The sequence below is a fragment of the Zootermopsis nevadensis genome, unplaced genomic scaffold, assembly GCF_977971745.1.
Source record: "Zootermopsis nevadensis isolate Lab colony 2312 unplaced genomic scaffold, Znev_1.0 Znev_ptg000025l, whole genome shotgun sequence".
Lineage (NCBI taxonomy): Eukaryota > Metazoa > Arthropoda > Insecta > Blattodea > Termopsidae > Zootermopsis > Zootermopsis nevadensis.
In genome coordinates, this window is record NW_028259157.1 from 6383572 (window position 1) to 6403447 (window position 19876).

The following is a 19876-nucleotide window of genomic DNA, read 5'->3' on the forward strand; positions in this document are numbered from 1 at the left end:
AGAATTCCTTACCTGCACCATATCCCCTGGAAAGCCTATATAGTTCGAAGGAGGCTTTAAGATTTTGCCGCGGATAGGATATTGATGCTTCGCGTAATATTGAAATAAAACCGCGATATGCAAAAAAAAGAAGGAGAAAGCCGGTGTGACGAGTCATCTGTAATGTGTTAGTATATTTAATTATTGTAATTGTCATATTTAAGTGTGACAAATTTCAAATATTTTGGGAACAACAATAACAAATGAAAATTATATTCACGAGGAAGTTAGGAGGAGACTAAATTCCGCAAATGCTTGCTACTTTTCAGTTAAAAGTATTTTGTCTTCCCGTCTGATTTCTAAAAACCTGAAGATTAAAATATACAAAACAATAATTCTGCCTGTTGTTTTGTATGGGTGTGAAACATGGTCTCTCACTCTGAGGGAGGAACACAGATTGCAGGTGTTTGAGAATAGGGTGTTGAGGAGGATATTTGGGCCTAAGAGGGAAGACGATGGGGCGTGGAGAAAACTGCATAATGACGAGCTTAAAAATCTGTACTCCTCCCCCTGTATTGTCAGGGTGATTAAATCGAGAAGAATGAGATGGGCAGTTCATTAGCGCGCATGGATGGGACAAGAGGTGTGCACCGGGTATTTGTTGGGAAGGCTGAGGGGAAGAGACCGATGGGGAGACCTAGACGTAGATGGGAGGATAATCTCAGGCGGGATCTATGGGAGATATGAGTTGAAGGAGACTGGATTTTGTTGGCCCAGGACAGGGTCCGGTGGAGGGCTTTGGTTAATACGGTGATGAACCTTCGGGTTCCGTAAGCCATCCAGTTAGTTAGTTAATTGTCATATTTAAATGCTACGAATGTTTACATTCTTGTGTCAACATTTAATTAAAGGTATTTATAATCATAATTTAAACAGGATTTATTGGTCAAACATATACACACGCTTGCAGTTTTATTACTACTTTGATTTCACTGCATTTGTTTAAAGTAAATTTTATGTTCAGTTGTAACCTAATGATTTTATCCGCAAACGCGCTATGGCCCGACACATAAGTCGTAACTGCAGGCAACCCTAAATTCCTGTGGAAGAAACGTTTGGCTAATTTGAAGTGAATATAATTGTAATTTAAATGTACAGCCCATACTCTTAGTGAACAAATATTTTAATAGTCTTATGTCGATATTCTCGTATTCGAACCGTTACGTTAACCTTGTGTAGCTGCAATCCGCAGAAAGTGAAATGTTTTAGTGCCTTAAATTAATTTTAAGACGCCATTGCGTGCAAATATTTACCACACCCACGTGATCTACCGTTTCTGTTTTATAGCTGTAGGTCATAACGACTCTTACACAGTCAGATGGACTATCAACTTCATCCATTAGACGCAGCTGTGAGGTTGTGCACACCTTGTTTGAGCCACCGCCCCTTAATCTTCCGCAACTTTCTATCCTGATTTCAGACATTTGAACTGAACACAACCTCAGATTTTGTTCAGCGTTATGTGTTGAGGTAATTTTAAAATGATAGACACGAAATAAATTCCCTTATATTAATTTCCAGAAATCTTCGACCAGATTTACATTTATCCTTAAGTCGTTGGTAATATGACGTGTTTAAAATGTCACGCGGATTTTTTCATGTCACGAAGACACGCATAAAGAATTTTAAATATTATGGATTGAACACTCATTACTTTGATTTCGAGCTTAGACTTAACTGAACATTGAGATTCTGCTCACAAAAATTACCCTTGTTGAATAATTAAACAGTGGAATGAAGGTTAGGATTCAAGTTTGTTACTTTAAACTGGTTAGCTTATAAATATAGCACCTTGCAAATTTACAGTGCGAAGCTTTGAAGCGTATATAGAGGAAATTGATGTAAATAAAGTATTTTGTCTATGGAATGTATAATAATTTATAAGAATCTCTTTCGTTATTTAGAAGTCATACGGAATCTTCAGTTTTGCGTTAGTGATCTGTGTGTGAGATTTGAGGTTTTCACGGCGACAAGTATGAAGATGGCTATCTTTTTGGGATGATGTACTATATAGTCTGGTATATATTGGTTCTGAGGCGCTATCGTCCCGATAACGGAGACAATAGGCTTCTCTGAAACGTCGATCTAAATCTAACAGATTACACGACGCAGCGCCCGGGAAGACAGCCATCTTTATAATCTGTGCTTGTCCAAATTATAGGGATATGTAACTGTCACCGAACTAATGCCATTAATTTACTTAACTTATTAAATTGCTTGGTAGCAACAGAAATTACATTTAAACTCAAGGACTAAAACAAAATCATAGCGTAATATAGTAAAATGATGCAAAGAAATACAGAACGCGAGAATAGTGTACGTGATTTTAGGACTGTTTACAAGAAAATAAATGAAAATGAAAATAGTATTTATGTCTGAAACGCGCGGATGACGGTGATTGCGACGAGTTTAAAATGTAAGTTTCACAATAAGGTGTTTGAAATTTTGATACACATTTCTTTTTTTGTCGGCTAAGTAGTTCTACGTGAGAACTTTGTCATTTCAGTAACCTTCCATTCCGTTGTACACAAATAATGACAATAAAAGAAGGAAATCGACACAAAAGTTGGTGAAATTTTACTATGTATATTGAAAACGGAACATTTTTCACAGGTTTCAGATTTTTGAATTTTAAATCTGATCTAACTCGTTTATGGGATATTTAAAAGATACTGGATGCAAGAACAGTAACTGCCTCATAGAGAGGACAGCAAGTGGTGCATTCAGGTCACGACCTCTGTGTTGTAACAGGGGCTGGGGTTGACCTGACAGTTGAATGAAGCAGCCCGCAGGAGCTGGGAATGACCCAGTAAGGAGTCACGACTTCTGTAGGAACAGCAGCGAATAAGTAACGAACAGTTAGGCGACCTGGACAAGTAATGTTTTGCGATGTTGTTCTTGTGTGCCTTGTCTATGATGGTTTTCTCAGTCGTCTTCGTTTTTGTTTTCATTTTAAAGTGTTCTTGTTTCATTTCACGTCAGAGTTCGATTTAGAAACAAAAATTGCATCGGCGTATTTATGATTTCACAGAGAATCCATCTTATCTTCATGTACCTGTCACAAATTCTTTCTTCCAAAATAGTCAACGTAGAATTTTACCTTCAGTTATTTGAACAATTACGGCAACGTATTCATTGATAAGGACAAAAGACCCAGGATTTTTACACGTGATTTAGCCTTCAGGCTCGCAACCAAAGAAATACCAGTAGACTCTATCAATATTGTGTTACCGTGTGCCTTTAATTTTCCCGAAAATATTTCCCGTAACATTGTGCCATTTCTGATTATTTAAAAAATGTCGACGGTACTTAAAAAGGGCCGTCTGAAAATTATTTCAAGGGCTCTTCAGTTATGGCGGAGACGCTGGAATGGGAGTATGAAGTCGAAAGCGAGGGAGTACGTTAAAGACCGCCTGTCAGATTGTGTCATTTCAATGTTTCTTAATCACAGTCTCTCCTCATTGGCCCGCATTACCTTAATTCCGAATAGGAAACACGTGCTGTGTAAAGAAATTGACGCTTGCCGACTCATGTCACCAACATAAATGCGTAAGAAAATGTAGAAAAAATAGCAAAGTACATTAGGAACGACCATAGCTTCTGCCTTAGGGATTGAGTAGTGCTAGCATTAGTCAGGTGTGTCGTCGCAGTTCACCTGAATTTTTCACACGTATTCGTCCGTCGTTTGCCTACCTCAGGTGTCCCCATGGACCAGTAGGTAGGCGTCATCGGCGTCATCTCTCTCGGCTTTGTTATTTATTTCCGTTCTGCGTTTTATTAAACACGCAAATCTATTCCTACAGCTGAAAATGCAAAATTATTTGTAAATCAGTTTGAAAGAGTAAGTTGCTCAAGATATGAAAAGTTGGGACAAGAAACTGTTATATAAATCGCAGTTGGTTTGACTGACTCCAAATAAAATCCCACTTAAAATAATTTACAGTGGTATATGGCACTAAGGAACCATCCCAACGACTTGATAATTCTTCATAAGTAACGACCAGGAAAACAGAAGCGTAGTATTTTTGATTGTGACGATTTAGCTACTGAACTTTCCTGCAGCCCCCAAAACATGAGGGGCCAAGTGTCATTTTATTTCAGGTTGGTTATATGTTATATATTTTTGCCGGAACAGGCTAAAAACGTAGTAACGTACGTTTAAGGTTAACTAAAACCTGGTGCGTAAAGCAGAATTATAAAGTGAAGGATATGGAAAAGAATAATTTTACAATTACAGTTCTGCTTTTATAAAATTTCACACGACAGAAATCCCTTAACCGAACCAAGGCATAACAAATGCCCTGAACTAGTAATACCAAGATAATTAGGGACCACTCTGTATTTATGGTTAATCACAATTTCAAGGTCAGTGCCTCAGACTTGTTTCTGCTTCCAGTGCTGTTCGTAAGGACATTGACATTTCTTACAAAGATTATATTTCGCTTACGGTCGTTTTATAACATTGCTTATCAGAGTTTCTTTTACCTTTTCTTTGTCCATATTCTGTAGGTCTCATATTTCGCATTTTCACCATATTTAGTTTTTTAATGTTATTTCTTCAACTTTTTCGTAGATTTATAGATTGTATATGATATTGTTGTTTTTGGAGTTTGGCCGTATTTGACTTTTTTTGGCTGTAGTGAAGCATGTGAATAAATTATTTATTATTATAGGAATAGTCTTACAGAAATAGCTTCTATTAAATTCAATTTTCGTATATGTCTCATGTCATTAAAAATGATTAATATGTTGCCTCTTGATTACGTGTCTCATTCGCTAACTTGTTACTGTGGCCGGACAGTGTGTCCATGAAATAATTATATGATAGCAATATTTTACAACACACTCAGACACGCGGTTAAAAATTTCAGTTATGGTGCTGAGGGTAGCATCTGCTCTTTCAGTATTATTTGGTTGTTGGCAATGACAAAATTTATCGGTCGTGAGCAGTTTAAAATTATAGTTTCAATAACTTTTATTTAGGTAAGAGAACATTTGAGTTCCAAGGGTAGTTTCCAACGGAATTTGAATGAATTTCGCAGAGCAAGGCTTCTTTTTAGTGAGCGGTTTTCTGCTAGCTGATGCTATTCAGTGATTTTGTTGCTAAGTGTAAGAAGTACGCGGGAGCTCTTCTGAACATGGCAACGAAATTTGTAGTTTCATAAAAGTTGGGGAAATGCGTGACTAGTGGAATGTACCTTATGAGAAAAGGTTGCTCCGTGGAGTTACTTTAAGTAAAAGCATATCAAAGCTAATATTTAAAGGCTCCAGAATTTTAATTTCTGTTGGATGAAGCTGAAAAACTAAATTGAAGTAGGCAAACGGGAAAATTATGTCATAAATATTTATTGTTTGAGTATGGCTGGTCTTTAATGACCGGGGAAAATCGATAAAATTGCTATCTACGAGATAAATGCTGGGGTTTGATTCCCGAGTGGAGACGGCTTTCGGGCTAAATGTTTCGACTAAACTCTGGTTTCAGAGATAATGACGTCTTCACATTCTGGAGGTTCTGTGTCCAGTTTATGGCCCAATGGTCGACTACATCGTGTTTTAATCATTTCCTTGTGACCTACTCGGAGTGTCTTACAATAGGCAACATTATATTATTTCCACGCCCGTTCCAAAACCTTATTTGCAGTTTTCTCCCATTTGACGGCATATGACCTACGCATTTAAAAAAGCGTCGTTAAATAAACTAACAAGAATATTTACCCACTCCTGATCGGTACTGCATACTGCCATTTCCAGCTTAGGGTCGCCTCCCATTTTCCGAGTGGGTTGTATTGATTACTGTCAGGACTAATGCCTTTTTTTACTCAGTGGGAGTGACTTTCAGTATAAAGTGTGAATTTATTTACCCCAAATCGGAATCTAAATGCGTTTAGTCTGTACACCCCAGGCCTATATCGGGAAAATAAAGCACTTACGTGTATTTCTAGACATAATGAGGTAGACCAACGGAAAAGCGTAGTTGTTGCATGATTTGAGGTTTTCACAGCGGTGAGTATGAAGATTTCTGTCTTCTGGGTTGTTGCGCTGTGTAGTCTGGTCGATGTTAACCAACGTTTCAAAGGTCATACTGCCTCCGTCATCAGGGCGATGAGTATGAAGATTTCTGTCTTCTGGGTTGTTGCGCTGTGTAGTCTGGTCGATGTTAACCAACGTTTCAGAGGTCATACTGCCTCCGTCATCAGGGCGACCAAACTACGCAGCGCAACAACCCAGTGTAAACTTGCGGGGTGAGAAAGTGAATTTGTTAAGTAAATTTAATACAGAAATTTGTTTGCATGAAAGGAGGTGGATTGAGTTCGGGAGGGTTGGCTTGGGCACTGGAAAGCTATTCGCTGTGTGAATTAGATCCTCAGACGGTCCTCAGAGAACACCGCGGTCTAGTAGTTGCCTTCCTGCTACGTATTCGGGCTGCAGACCGACTAACCCGGCTGAGGGTTTTCGCTGTTTACGAACGCTTCCTTCCACATCCGTTTCAGTTTATTAATTATTAAATTAATACTTACGAATATTCATCAAACATCCTATCATCCGTCGCTATGTAGTCTGAGCGTCATTAAATTAAACGGGAAAAAATACGTATTTATGCCAGTAATTAAAGGCGAAGAAAACAATAAAGTGTAGGTTTATGTTTAATTCAATTTCGTAAAAATGTACATACGTTTCTGTAGTTATGTTCATGCGGAATTTTCTGTGGACATTGCTGGCCTTACTACATTTTCTTGGAATGGTGCCATTTCTTCTGACTTTCACTCATAGTCACGAATCGTAATAATTCAGTCAGAACAGAGACTGTGATTCACTTGCACGTACAGACCGGCTCTAGGACCCACCCAGGCCTCAGAACTGGATACTCGCATCTGTATAGTACTGCTTCGGCTTATCTCCACGCCTCCAATATTTCTTCACGGCGTTTTTCTTAGGCGCATTGTGACCTTCATTGTACTAGACAGCATTTTTAAAATGGGACAAGATATGTGATGCCTCATGTCGGTGTTGTAAGATTCAGAACAAGAGAAAGTAGCCTATAGGCGGGAAATTTGCGAACATCATGGTTGGTATTCACGTATGCCGGAATGATCCAAGGGTGGAAGAAGTACCTCGTATTTCTGAGACTTGCTTTTTGCAAAACCAATTTCAAAATAAGATGGCTGTCTTCTGGGTTGTTGCGCCGTGTATTCTGGTAGAAGTTTACCGACGTTTCAGAGGAACTTATATGATGAAGGTAATAAGCATCTATGAAACATCGGTAAACTTCGACTAGTGTACACGGCGCAACGACCCAGATGACAGCCAATTTCATACTGGCTGCCTTGAGAACAAGAAACAGATGTCTTATACTACCTTGAATTAATCTCGTAATTATTTAACAGTTATGTGTCAGTATTACGTTGGCTTGTTGGCACCGAGTGTACTGCTTACTCAGGCCGCGGTTCGAGAAGACAGCTTTAGTACATGGAGGATACCTGAGAATATTTTGAATAAACAGTTGCAGGCGGACGAGACGGTCAGCTGCCGCTCGTGGTTGATTGCTGCGTTATGAAACAGCACAGGACCTCCGAAGCGGCACGACCTAACGGAGAAATATAAAGTAACAGTGTGAGAGAAGAGGCTTGATCATTTCAATTCTGTTTACTTTGAGTGCGAAGATGGCTGTCTTCTGGGTTGTAGCGCTGTATAGTCCGGTAGAAGACTACACGGAGCAGCTATCCCAGCAGACAGCCATCTTCAAACTCGCAGCCGTGAGAACCTAAAATCTAAACTGATATTTATATTTTTCTGCATTGTCAGTATGCATAATTTTTGTTCTTGTACTGTGTTATGGCTTATGCCACACTGCACACTTCGTATATAGAAATTTTATGTAGGCAGAAATGAACATCTTAGATGGGATCACAGAAAGGTGGGATTTGAAATTGACCCCGATTATGGGATACTTGTAAAGAGGAAGATAATGGATTACAACCAGAGTGGATGCGCCTAGCATTGGTCAGGTTTTATTCTAAGCGAGGGAAAGGAAATGTGTACCCACAAATTCGCACTCTGAAGCCAATTAATTTTTGTACGGAATACCGGGTCTTAAGCCCAATAACTATGTCAATTCACGGATCTCCATAAATGGTCACGTGGGTTACAGAAAGTGGAAGTGTTACGGACGAAGCCACCCGGGATAGTTCAGTCAGTAAAGTTAATAGTTATCAACCTTTTGTGACTCACGAACCGGTAAAACAGGAATGGGTGTTTTAAACGCCAGCCCCCTATCTTTCTCACTTTATATATTAAAGTCTACAAATGTAATAATTACTAGCACGTCTAAACACATTTATTTGCAATACAAAATGTAACGCGTGAAATTTCAGGTTCTCACGGCAGTGAGTATGTAAGTTTTTTTTGGGATTTTGAGTTATGACTCACCACCCTGATGATGCGGGCAGTAAGCACTTTTGAAAAGTCGGTCAGCTTCTACGAGAATGCAAGATGCAACTTCGCAGAATCTTTAAAATATAACGTCGTTGTGTGATAATAGTGCATAGGGGAGGTGAGAAATGTATGCAAAAATTTGATTGAACCGCGTGAAGGGAGTATGCCACTCGGAAGACCTAAGCTACGTGGAATGATAATATTAAAACGGATCCTAGGGAAGTTGGTTTAGACGGTGTGGATTTTATCAATCTGTCTCAGGATAGGAAATACAGTCTGGCTCTTCTGTGAATACTTTCTTGACTAGCTGGACGTATTATCTGCTTCTCAAGAATAACACTTTTCCATAGTTACCCATTTTATTAACTGAAGAGACGTCGTAATTGCCATATTGATCATTTTAATTTTAAAAAATTCGCAGGTGTATGGTAAGAATTTAATTTTTCCCAAATGCACCGTCGATATGTAACAGAAAGAAATTAATCAAAATTTCCTTACCTAGTAAGTCTCTACAAAAAGTATTCGCTATTCGTTTTCAACACGAACTGTACAGTCACTGAAAGGAAATGAGAAACGATAAGAGTTTGAAGCTGTGAAGTAGAAGATCTCAGTTTGGAAATAATATAAACCTATATCCTTATCATATAGCTTAGGGATAATTTTAATCTGCGGGTCGACATAAACTAAGCCTCACGTCATAGATTTACGAGCTACCGATTGATAAACACTGATTAAAGTGACTGGCTATGTATGGGGCGAGAGGTTTGATTTTCGACGATGGCAGAAAATATTTATTTTGCTCAAAATATCTAGAGCGCCTCTGGGGTCCACTCAGCCTTCTATTCACTGGGTACCATAGGCTTTATCCCGGAGATTAAGGAGGCTGGAGCATAAAAGTGGTCGCCGACCTTAATACTCAACCGAGGCAGAGAGGAGACTCATAACAATCCACGCCTAGACGTCCGTGTTTTTGAATAATATTGCGTTTTTTAAATGTCGCAACACAACGCCTCTCTCACTTAGCCTATATGTTTTACACTTACGTGTGAATTTGAGGACCACGAGTCGTCACACGACATAAAGACTCTAAGTGTGCTGACATCCAGTTTCTTTAGTCCTAAATGTTGACGCTTCTTCGAAAATGTGGCCAAGTTAAACATTTTGATACCAGATCAAATTTCGTCCTTTCTTCGGACCCCTTAATTCAAAATAATTTATGTTCTGTCAGTATCTAAAGGTCTAAGTTATTTATGTACACAAAACTATATAATTTTACGCTTTTCATGCTGGTATGTAACTTGATATCGTTCCCTAAGAAACGTAGATTAATTGTGATAAAAATGAGGACTTATATAAATTGCAGTGTTACTAAATATTATCAGGGTTGCCATATCAGCGGGGGTCTATTTTCATACGCACTGCCCGACGATTCGGGAATATACTTTACTCCTGCCTAGATATAATTGGTTGAAATTATATTGACATTTTACTTTGTTTATTATAGGGTATTTTCGAACTTAATGGCGATAATTAACTAACCACGTCATAAAACATCCGATATTACAGGTTCATAAGGCGGTAAATAATCTTCATACTTGCTGCCGTGAGAAATTAAAATCTCACTTAGACCTACTCTACACAGTCTACTTTCAGCGCAGATTAAAAAAAAAATCTGAAGTGCAAACGTCGCTACTATTTTCCTGTAAACACTTTCTACTCGCTTATAAATCAGTATCCCTACCACCAACTTCTATATGTTTTTCTGCAAAAGTTGTGGTTTTTAAGCAGCCGGTAACCACTTTTTGCTTATAGTGCATAAGCAGACGTAAATCCAAAGCTCGTGTGTCAGTCCGCGTATTGTATCTTCAGAAGTACTTAGGTTTACGATTATCGATTATACTTGGTATTAAGGCGAATTTAATTTCTGTTTTTATCGGTTTAATGTCATTACCTAGACATGCGTTACAATTAATGACTTCAAATCGAAACTGTTTGAAAGCTAACAAACAAAGTATTTACAATAACCTCTTGTGTTTGGAGAAATGCGGCTAATATCGACTTCGAAGTAAATACCACGTGTATAGTTTATGTTAGCAAAATACAGTTTCAATCTGTCCATAAAATTAATTTTCTATGCAGCCCTAGCCAATGCTGTAATGAAAACTTTGCCGACTCCTGACAAAATTTACATTCATATTAACATTTATTTGCAACATTTTTCCTGAAGAGTGTTGTTCTAGAATTGAAACCCCAGCAAAGGACTAGCCTGTCGCAAATCTCAAGGGGTGGGGTTAATAGTATGATGCAATTATATAGTGATGAAATGATGGCAAGGGAAAATCCGAAGCACTACGAGGGAAACCTTCCCCAGTGCCACTTCTTCCACCACAAATTTACTGTCCTAGAAATGAACCTGGGTCCTTTTTTGTGAGAATCCAGCATCTGAAAGTATTTAAAGAATGACGGGAAAAATAAGGCTGTCTTCAGACTCGCCGCCGTGAAAATCTAAAATCTTAGACAGGAAGAAATATTTTGTCACAATATAGTATTATATTTATGCCGATTTTAATTTTTGTTATTATTATTATTATTAGTGTTCTGTCTGACGACAGGTCCATATGAACAGGATCCTTCCATCCTTTTCTCGGACTGGGACCTGTTCATATACGTTCTTGGCAGATGATCCAGAAGTGGTTTGCCATTGCCTTCTTCTGTGTGTGAATGGAGTAATTGTTGGGATGCCACGGAGAAACCGGGGAAGCCCCCGGAGGAAAACTCCGTGTTGCCTAGACCACGGCCTTGCCCAACACAAGTTATAAATTCGGGCACCGCCGGAAATCGAACCCGAGACCCCAGGATTACAAGGCCAGCGTGGCGGACAATAAATGCCCATGAAGCAAGAAAAATCACAATAATATGCGTATTCCTGTGAATTAATAATTTTATAAGCGTGTACTATAAATGGCGTGGAAACTAATCTTAGGCTCGATATTTCTTTCTTCTGTCGGGCACATAAAATTCAGATACGTTGTTAATTCGCACAAAGAAACATTTTTAAATCGATACTCGGGATTATTTCTGTTCACAGAAATGCGTTAACTTATGGTGTGCAACAAACACCCGTTGCCATCTCTCGACCATTTCTTGTACTATCTAAGTATTGGCTATCAAATTTGACCGTAAAATGGGCTTCTTATTAATTACATTTTTACCAATGAACATAGATTTTTAAGTCTCGCTCCAGTTTTATTGCAAGTTGTAATTGAAATGACTGTTTGTATTAGCTTCTGGGCACCGAGTATTCGGGCATGCGGCATACGATCGAATGGGGCCGACTGCACTGCAGCATTTCTGTAATGTATTGATCGGCACAGGTCAGGTGTGGGGGTCATGTGGGTGGGTGTAGCAGCTCATTGGCTGCACGCGACCTCACTACCTGAGGTCGACTTAGCAAGGGTCCACCAATCACACTTCACCTTACTTATTGATCTAAATAAAGTCAGTGCCAACATGTCGGACATTCGCATTCTGCAACATTTAAGTAGCGTGTGATTACAGCGCCCTGTTAACTCGGTAACCAGAGCATTTGATATTCGTTGTTGTCATTAGGGTTAATTTAAGTATGCTTATTCTTCCACAGAATAATGGACCTTAGCGTACTCTTAGCGTTTCAAGAAGGACTCATTTCCATAGAGTTAGTTTACTTTAGTAGTTTCCTTAGCTTCTCTCTTTTAATATCAGATTCCAGACCAAATTTTAGAACACGTCATCATCATCGTGTGTCTGTCCGCAGACAGGTACCCTTATAGCAGCAATAGTGTTGGAATGAAAAGTTATAGAAAGGTCTCTAAATCGAACAAGAAAAGAATAAATCCTCAAACTTAAAGCAAACTATACTGTTTTGGTATTTATATTAGGCCTGGCGTGTAACCCAGACATGGCGTCATAGCGGTGTGACTTCTACCTTAGGTTAGACCACCTTGGCTAGTCTATGCTAGACTGGTTTTGCACTTTTTAGAGAACCTAGGCCACAGCGGTTTCGAAACCGAGTTATTCGACATTTAGCAAGACTTCTTGCACGTGGGATCAGCTCGTCACAAGACCTGTGCTTACACAAAATGCCAGAGAACAAACATCCATGCCTTGAGCGGGATTTGAAGTCATGATTTCAGTATCCAAGAGGCCTAGACCTCATGGGCACAGCAATTGGCTTTGGTTATGCTAGTTATATTATCTTTGTTTTGTCTTTTAAATCCGAAGTTCGTCTAAATAACATTTAAACCTTCAGTCTGTACCGCAAAGAAAACACGACATTTCACCATTGCGTCGATAATCGGGTTAATGTTATTTATGTAAATAATCGAAGTTTACAACGAGAAACATACAAAACCCATAATACATATTATGGTCAATACAGATAATTACTGAACGTTAAGCATGTGGTACATATAATTGCCATTTTGCCTTAAAAGGTTAAAGATTTTCGGTTAATTACATAGGCGTTTTATCTTTAACTAGCGTGTCAAACGTGAGAGAGAATGATGTTCTTGATGTACATCACCGTTACGTTGATCCTTAAGAAGCGATTTTGTCACCACTTAATACATAAGTACGTAATTTTTTCTATTGAATTCCTACGTCAATCGAAATACGAGACTGGGATGTCATTGTTTCATGTAACATAATTAAAATCAGCGAGCCTCGACCTCACAAATTGTTGCGTGTATCGGTTGACAATGTCCGTATTGTTTCTACTGTTATTTGATGAACCAGCTAGTTGCAAAATGGAAGGAATTTTAGAGGAATCAATAACTTCTTATTTTAATATTCAGATTCATCATTCCTCTGAGATTCTGACAAAGCCAGGGCACTCGTTTGACTTCGAAAAGCGAATCACAACAGTAAATTTTAGAAGGTGAATGTTTTCACCTGATCACAATGATAATAAAAATATAAGGAAAACGTAATTTTTGGTACTTCATCGTTTCAAGTAGGCGGACCTGTAAATTAGGATCCACACTGAATGCACTTTGTTCTTGCATCTGTTAAATGAATATCACTCATTACACAATAATAATTTAAGATTGTGTTTTGGACTACTGCAAATATTTTCATGATATTGTGTTGGATTTGAAACTAAGCTGGCTGCCGATACCTCGTAAGGTCATTCTTGCACGACCCCATGAAGTAAACTGAACTATCCATACACGAGTGAGTGATTTTCGTCAGTAAATGCGCTTAAAATATGTTCTTTTATTAATAGTTTTCCTCTCTTACTATTTTCCTGCGTCCTATATGTTTTTGCTGTTCAGAATTCTTCATAGATATGGTTTATATTTTCTTGCTTTGCAAAACAATTGTATGTTGGTTTATTTAAAAATAAATTTATTCTGATTTTTTTACCAATCAATACTTCGTACTTTGCTCCCTGTTCATTTTATTGTTTGCTGCTTATTTAAGGGCACTATACCAACTGTTTTGCCCATTTTTATTCGAATGAGTTGAAAGGATTGTTATACAGAAATGGTGTACGCGTGGGGAAATAAAAGATGCAACATTTTGGTAGGGATATATCAAGAAAAAAGGCTAGGCATAGATAGGAAGTATTAAAATGGCCGTAATTCAGCTGGCTTAGGATAGTTTCAAATGCAGTAATTGGCTATTGTGAACATTTCAAGCAAACTTCGAGTTCTTTGACAGCGAGGAATTTAAAGACCGACTAAGAAACTTTCACAGACGCTTTCACCACGGAGTTAGCTTATCTTACCTTATTCCTGAAACATTTTAACGTTTTGGAAAACACTGCAGAGCCTAAAAATGAAGTACCGGACTTGTGGCGGATACCTGATGAATGTAATTTCAAGTGCGATTACAGAATGTCTGCTGTGAGTTCGTAAAGCCTGGTTGGTTGACCGGGCACCGAGTTGCAACAAAAACTGGTTCCAAGTCGCTGCACAACAGCGAGTGAGTCCAGTTCACACGACTAACGCCTGCTACAGCTTCTTTATTTACCGAAATATTGTTTGTACTGCATCCCCGGGGAACTGGAGCCAAGCAGAACATGATGTCTGTATCTTGGTCTGATTAACCACTCTATAACCTCGCTTTAGATTGTCCGTTTACGCTTTTTCAATTGAATAGCCTCGTATGATACGACGGTTGTGAATTGGGACCAAAAAGGATGTGAGAGAAATGAGTGATTGTGGCCTGTGTCTTTCTATTCTCCTAGTCAATGAGAATTACTCAGTCCCAGGGTTTTAAGAGACGTATTACGGCCCAAACCGTGAGTGGTTAGCTTCTTGCTCTGGCCGTTTCCTCACGAGGAATGAACCCCGTTGGCCATTGAAGAGGAATGTGAGCACTGTAGAGCCGGTCTGGATGTTACAATGAGAAAAATCCTGCCTTCCCGGGAATTGAACCCCAGTCGTGTAGCCTGTAGCCTGGTCACTATTCTGATAGAATATCCGGCAGCCGGCCCCACCCCCACAGATTATAAATTTAGGTTGTTACCGCTACATCATAAACAACGTGGTGTTGTCCATCATGAAAGATTTGGACGTTCTTTGGTTACGGAAATGTAAGAATTGCACCATTACGTTATGCTGACTTAAGAAGATGCATATCCCTTTGTGAAGACGTTCCAACCTCGATACTAAATTGAGCAGTGTTCAGCTTCATGCTCTTGCCTTCTTTAACCCAGAGAAATAATCCGCTAGTCACGTTATATATGAGACAAATGGGCCACAGAGACGTTCGGGACATCACAGAAAAGCCAAGAAAAATCTCCTTCCACCGGGAATCGATCTCTGATCTTCGACCACGCAGCCAACCACTTACTGGTGATGTATCCTGACACAACAATAATAAATCATGAATATTATTTTGGAACAAGTCAGATCTTAGCCGGACACGCAACGATGAAGTGTCGTCATGGTTACTTGAAGTTTGACCTTGAGAAATCTCAGCAATGGTGCAACTAGACGCTAGTGACATAATGTGACCCTGAAGCAGGGTACTTAGAACACAGTGACTACTTCTACTGCAGAATATGATACGGCTGCATGAGATGTGTAGCCATTGCAGAATATGAATATGAAGCTGCTAGAACCAGGTCTGGTTCTTAAAAATGACTTCGATTAGATGTGCAGTTCAAAGCTAAGATTTTTGGACCATTTAGAGCAGTGTTTTTCCACGTGTTGCCCGCAGTATGTCTGCACTGATGGCTTAATTTAACCGGTCTCTAAATTCTAATTAGCATGTGCATGTATATACATATATAATCAGAAATTACAATTACAATTTTTCTCTTTTAATTGTGTTGAGTATTAGAGTCCTCCTCCCACGAAACCTTGGTAAATTAAGATTATTTCTCTTTCCTTTCTGTACAGATATTTGAGATAAATCTTTTCAGTTGCCATCATGACAAATTTTTAATCGCGAATGCCCACTGTGGGTGATTATTGTGTAGCTCCGATTATAGTTCCACAGAAAGGCATTAATTTTTATATTTTTAATAAAATTGTTCATGGCAACAATTTTTATACAGACTCTAAGCATCGGTGCTTGCAAAACCCACTGACGTCTTCCTGTTTCGTAATCATAAAAGTTTGAGAATCACTTTTTCAGACAGACTATCTGTCTTTTAGCATGTTTTTGGTCTTACGGACCTTCTTGAGTCAATCCATTGTAGTGGCACTGTCTAGCTGTAAACTAGATATCTTGCAGTAGCAACAGAGAACTCAACATCGCTGTTGAAATGTCCGTTAAATGATCGTGATCTCGATTTAATGGAATATGTTTTTAGAATTACAGAACTAGCCTGTAATGGTGAAAATTATATGAAGAAGGATATTAATAAGATTAGTGTACGATTCCAAGAGACGTCAAATTTATAATGATTTGAATTCACCGAAAATTAAACGTCTACAATGAATTTCTAAGTCCGAACTCTGAAGTGAGAGATGCAAGATTATTAAAATGCTCTTTAACAAATCTCCCAATATTTCTCTTTGTCTCTGTTTCACTTCTGTAGATCTCGACTACTTTCACGTGTGACAAACATCGAATTTGAGGCTACAAATGTCGTTTGTAAATTCTAAATTTCAGAAGTAGTGCCACGTCAGTTTTTGTCACGATTTTCCGCAAGGAAGCTCCTGGAGTAGGCATTTTCTACTTCCTCGTATCGAACTGCTTCATCTCATTCTTATTTCGGATTCCGTATAAAGCTGTGGATCCCGTCTGATTAGCTGCAAGATAGCACAAAGGGACATGCGCACCTGCTTGCATGACTGTTGTGGTCTGGCGGTCCTTGGCCGGAAGTATCCCCACACATCACTGCCCCAAGTAATGAGCGACTCTCTCAGGCATCACATAGTTTCACCCTCGGGAAGTCGCCAGTTAGCCACGGCATGTCATGCCTCGCGATTCTGCCACACAACTGGAAACAACGCAGACTCTAACGAAGAGTCAGCGTTATGTGTAATTCCAGGATAATCCAACAATCCCCGTGGTTATTATACAAGCCATTACCAGAAACAAATTATCAGTACCGGATATGAAGTTTTTCTGTTACGTTATTTCTTAGTTTTGATGGCTTTGGGAGCTGCACAGATTACGTCAGTGATTGTTGCGAATAACATCTAGAACACTGATATAGTGGTAACGCTCTTGGCTTTCATTTACAGGTGCTTGGTTCGATTCTCAGTCGAGCTACTGTCTCTGATGACTGCTATTATCGTGATCTTCCTTAGACTGTCGATGTACTTTAAGGAAAGGCCACAATCGCCTCCTTCCAGATCCTCATTGTCGTTAATATAGCATCTGTCTTAGAATTCTGTCGTTAAACGCCTTATAGTAGCCGTTACCAAATTATTTAAATCCTCTTGCCGCGCTGCTGTAAGTTGCCAGCACTGCGTTGCTGGATTTGCTAAGCTGCGAGTTCCGAGCTACGTTCACTCGCCTGGGATGCGCTGGTTGTGTTGCAACATTGTACGATTTTGATGTGACCTTGAAGCATGCAAATAGGTGTCTGTTGTCGTTGTTGTTACTATAAAGGGCTACGTGAGTATGAAGTTGCGGTCTGTTTACGGTACCATCCCAGCATTTACGTAAAGAGACTGAGGAAAACTAGAAAAGACGTCGGAATAGGTGGTCTCTCAGCTGAAGTTTGAACCGGGGACCTGCGGAATATAAATCCGTATTGCTAATTACACAACTAAGTTATTCGGGAGGTGTCACATTCAAATTTCGGCCCGGGACTGGCTATGTTGCTCGAGGTTTTTCGTGTTTTATATTTCGTCTCTCCAGTTTGCCATTCATTACAGCAATTTGGCACTGGATAATATAAGCAATTTAAAGTGTTGTTAAATAAGCAAATAATAAATAATGTAGCGGCCTGTGGGGTTCCCTCTCAGAACGTAACGTAGAAAACGTTATCCTGAAGCACATGGATAGATTACACTCATTTCTCCGGTGCTGAAGAAGTTGCCGCTTTACGCCTTGTACTAATTTGAGTTTAAAACAATTTCAGACTGTGAAAAGTGATTTCGTTTTTGTGTAACGTGTCATTGACTGAACAATTAATGTAGTATCGCATGTGATGGTGAATAGGAAAGGGTGTGGAAGGAGATGTGGCGATTAAGTGAGGAAAACCGTAAAACACGGCCGAAATTTTGTCTGAATAATCACTGGTTATAAGTCTCGAATGTTTCAGCTACTCCTACTTACTCGGTAATATGTGAAACTGATTACTACACTGGATGCTAAAAATGTCAATAATTTTACAACCTAAAATAGGAGAAATAGTAATGGCAGCAGTTTTGATCTGTTTTTAAGCGTCATTTACCGAATTATTATACATTTTAGGATTTTAAGTTTTTATGGAGATATGTAGGATTTGAGGTTTTCACGGCGATGAGTCAGAGCTCGCCCTGATGATGGAGGCGGGAAGGACGCCTGAAACGTCGGTAAACTTCTACCAGACTGCACGGCGCAACAACCCAGAAGACAGCCATCTTTTATGGAGATGAGGGTGTTCTAAGTTGCGCCGTATTGTCTTTTGGCTGCAGCCCAGACGGACCATAATCTACTACAAGTTACGTGTGTCTTTACCGGGAGGAACACCCAGTTGTGGGCGGTTCCGTAGTCGGAATCGCCACACACAGGACAATGGCTCTTTCTGGCTGGAGAGAGAAAGTGAAAGGCAGAAGCACACTTTGTACTGCACATTTCGCATCACGGAAGGTCTCTGGCTCGAATCTTGGGACCGGCCATCAGAATGGAGGTGTGTTCAGTTGCTATTTACTATCAACAGCTAGGATATGTAATAATTTCCGATACACATTTCTCGGTCACCGAAGGACGGACGGGATTGATCATAAAGCTCACATTAAAATCGCTGATAACCAGTACGGTTTACCAACTGTAAACTCATTAATTAATGTTAACATAAAAATCATAGAACGTAAAGATTTTTAGACGAAGCTGATTTGCGGCAGAAGGTACCTGGGTCGAATTTCGGCTGGAGTATCTACTATCCAGACTAAAGATGTTAGTGATTTTCAACATGCCTTTTATCGGATGTCGGGACGTTATCTTGAAATAAGGTACAACTCTATCCATCTCTCATTTCACTTTAAGGTACATATTATCTCGTCGTTATGCAACATTTGATGTTTATCCATCATCATTAAATAGCCCAAAACAGTAAATTCATAAAAACAACCTGACACTTCTTCTAATATGGTTTGTGAGTTTTCATTGGTCCTTTAATCGTAAACTAGGATATTACCTTAAAGTGGGTCACAACCGCTTCCATATCTATTACATTCCTTCGTACATATTCGTGTTCTAATCCCATTTGTCTCAAAATGATCTTTGCCGTTAATGCTACGTCCAGAAAATTCACGAACTGCTACAAACTCATTCATTTCAACGGTGATAAATTGGCAGTCTTTGAATGTGGTTGGTAAGTTTTACTGTCTGACCGTCGTCACAAAAACTATTCGCGTAGAACCAAACTTGAAACTATTGTTATTGTAAGACATGACCTTCATTTTCTTATCTGGTAGATACGTGTTGAGGCAGTGGAGGTTCCTCACATTCTGAGCTCCAAAAGAAAGATATGTCCACTTTAAGTCCGAGTTGGTAACTGCTTACCGAAGTTGTCCGTCTGTGACGTTAATTACGAGGATTTTAAGACAGAAGCTTAGCATACGTTTTCACTGGCACGATTTAAGTTCTCGTTTTATTGTATTCACTCTAGTTGTGCATTACTTCGAATGAATCGCCCTGATGTTGGAGGCAGCAAGGACCTCTGAAACGTAGGTAAACATCGACCAGACTACACGGCGCAACAACCCAGAACACAGAAATCTTCAGATAATTAATTGCTTAGAAATCTTCA

At 39.2% G+C, this 19876-nt stretch overlaps 1 long non-coding RNA gene across 1 annotated transcript in view; it reads left to right on the plus strand.

Annotated features, from left to right (window-relative positions):
• Positions 1–19876, plus strand: part of LOC110828900 (uncharacterized) — an 85274-nt gene that overhangs the window by 51402 nt on the left and 13996 nt on the right. The gene's annotated exons all lie outside the window — the stretch shown is intronic.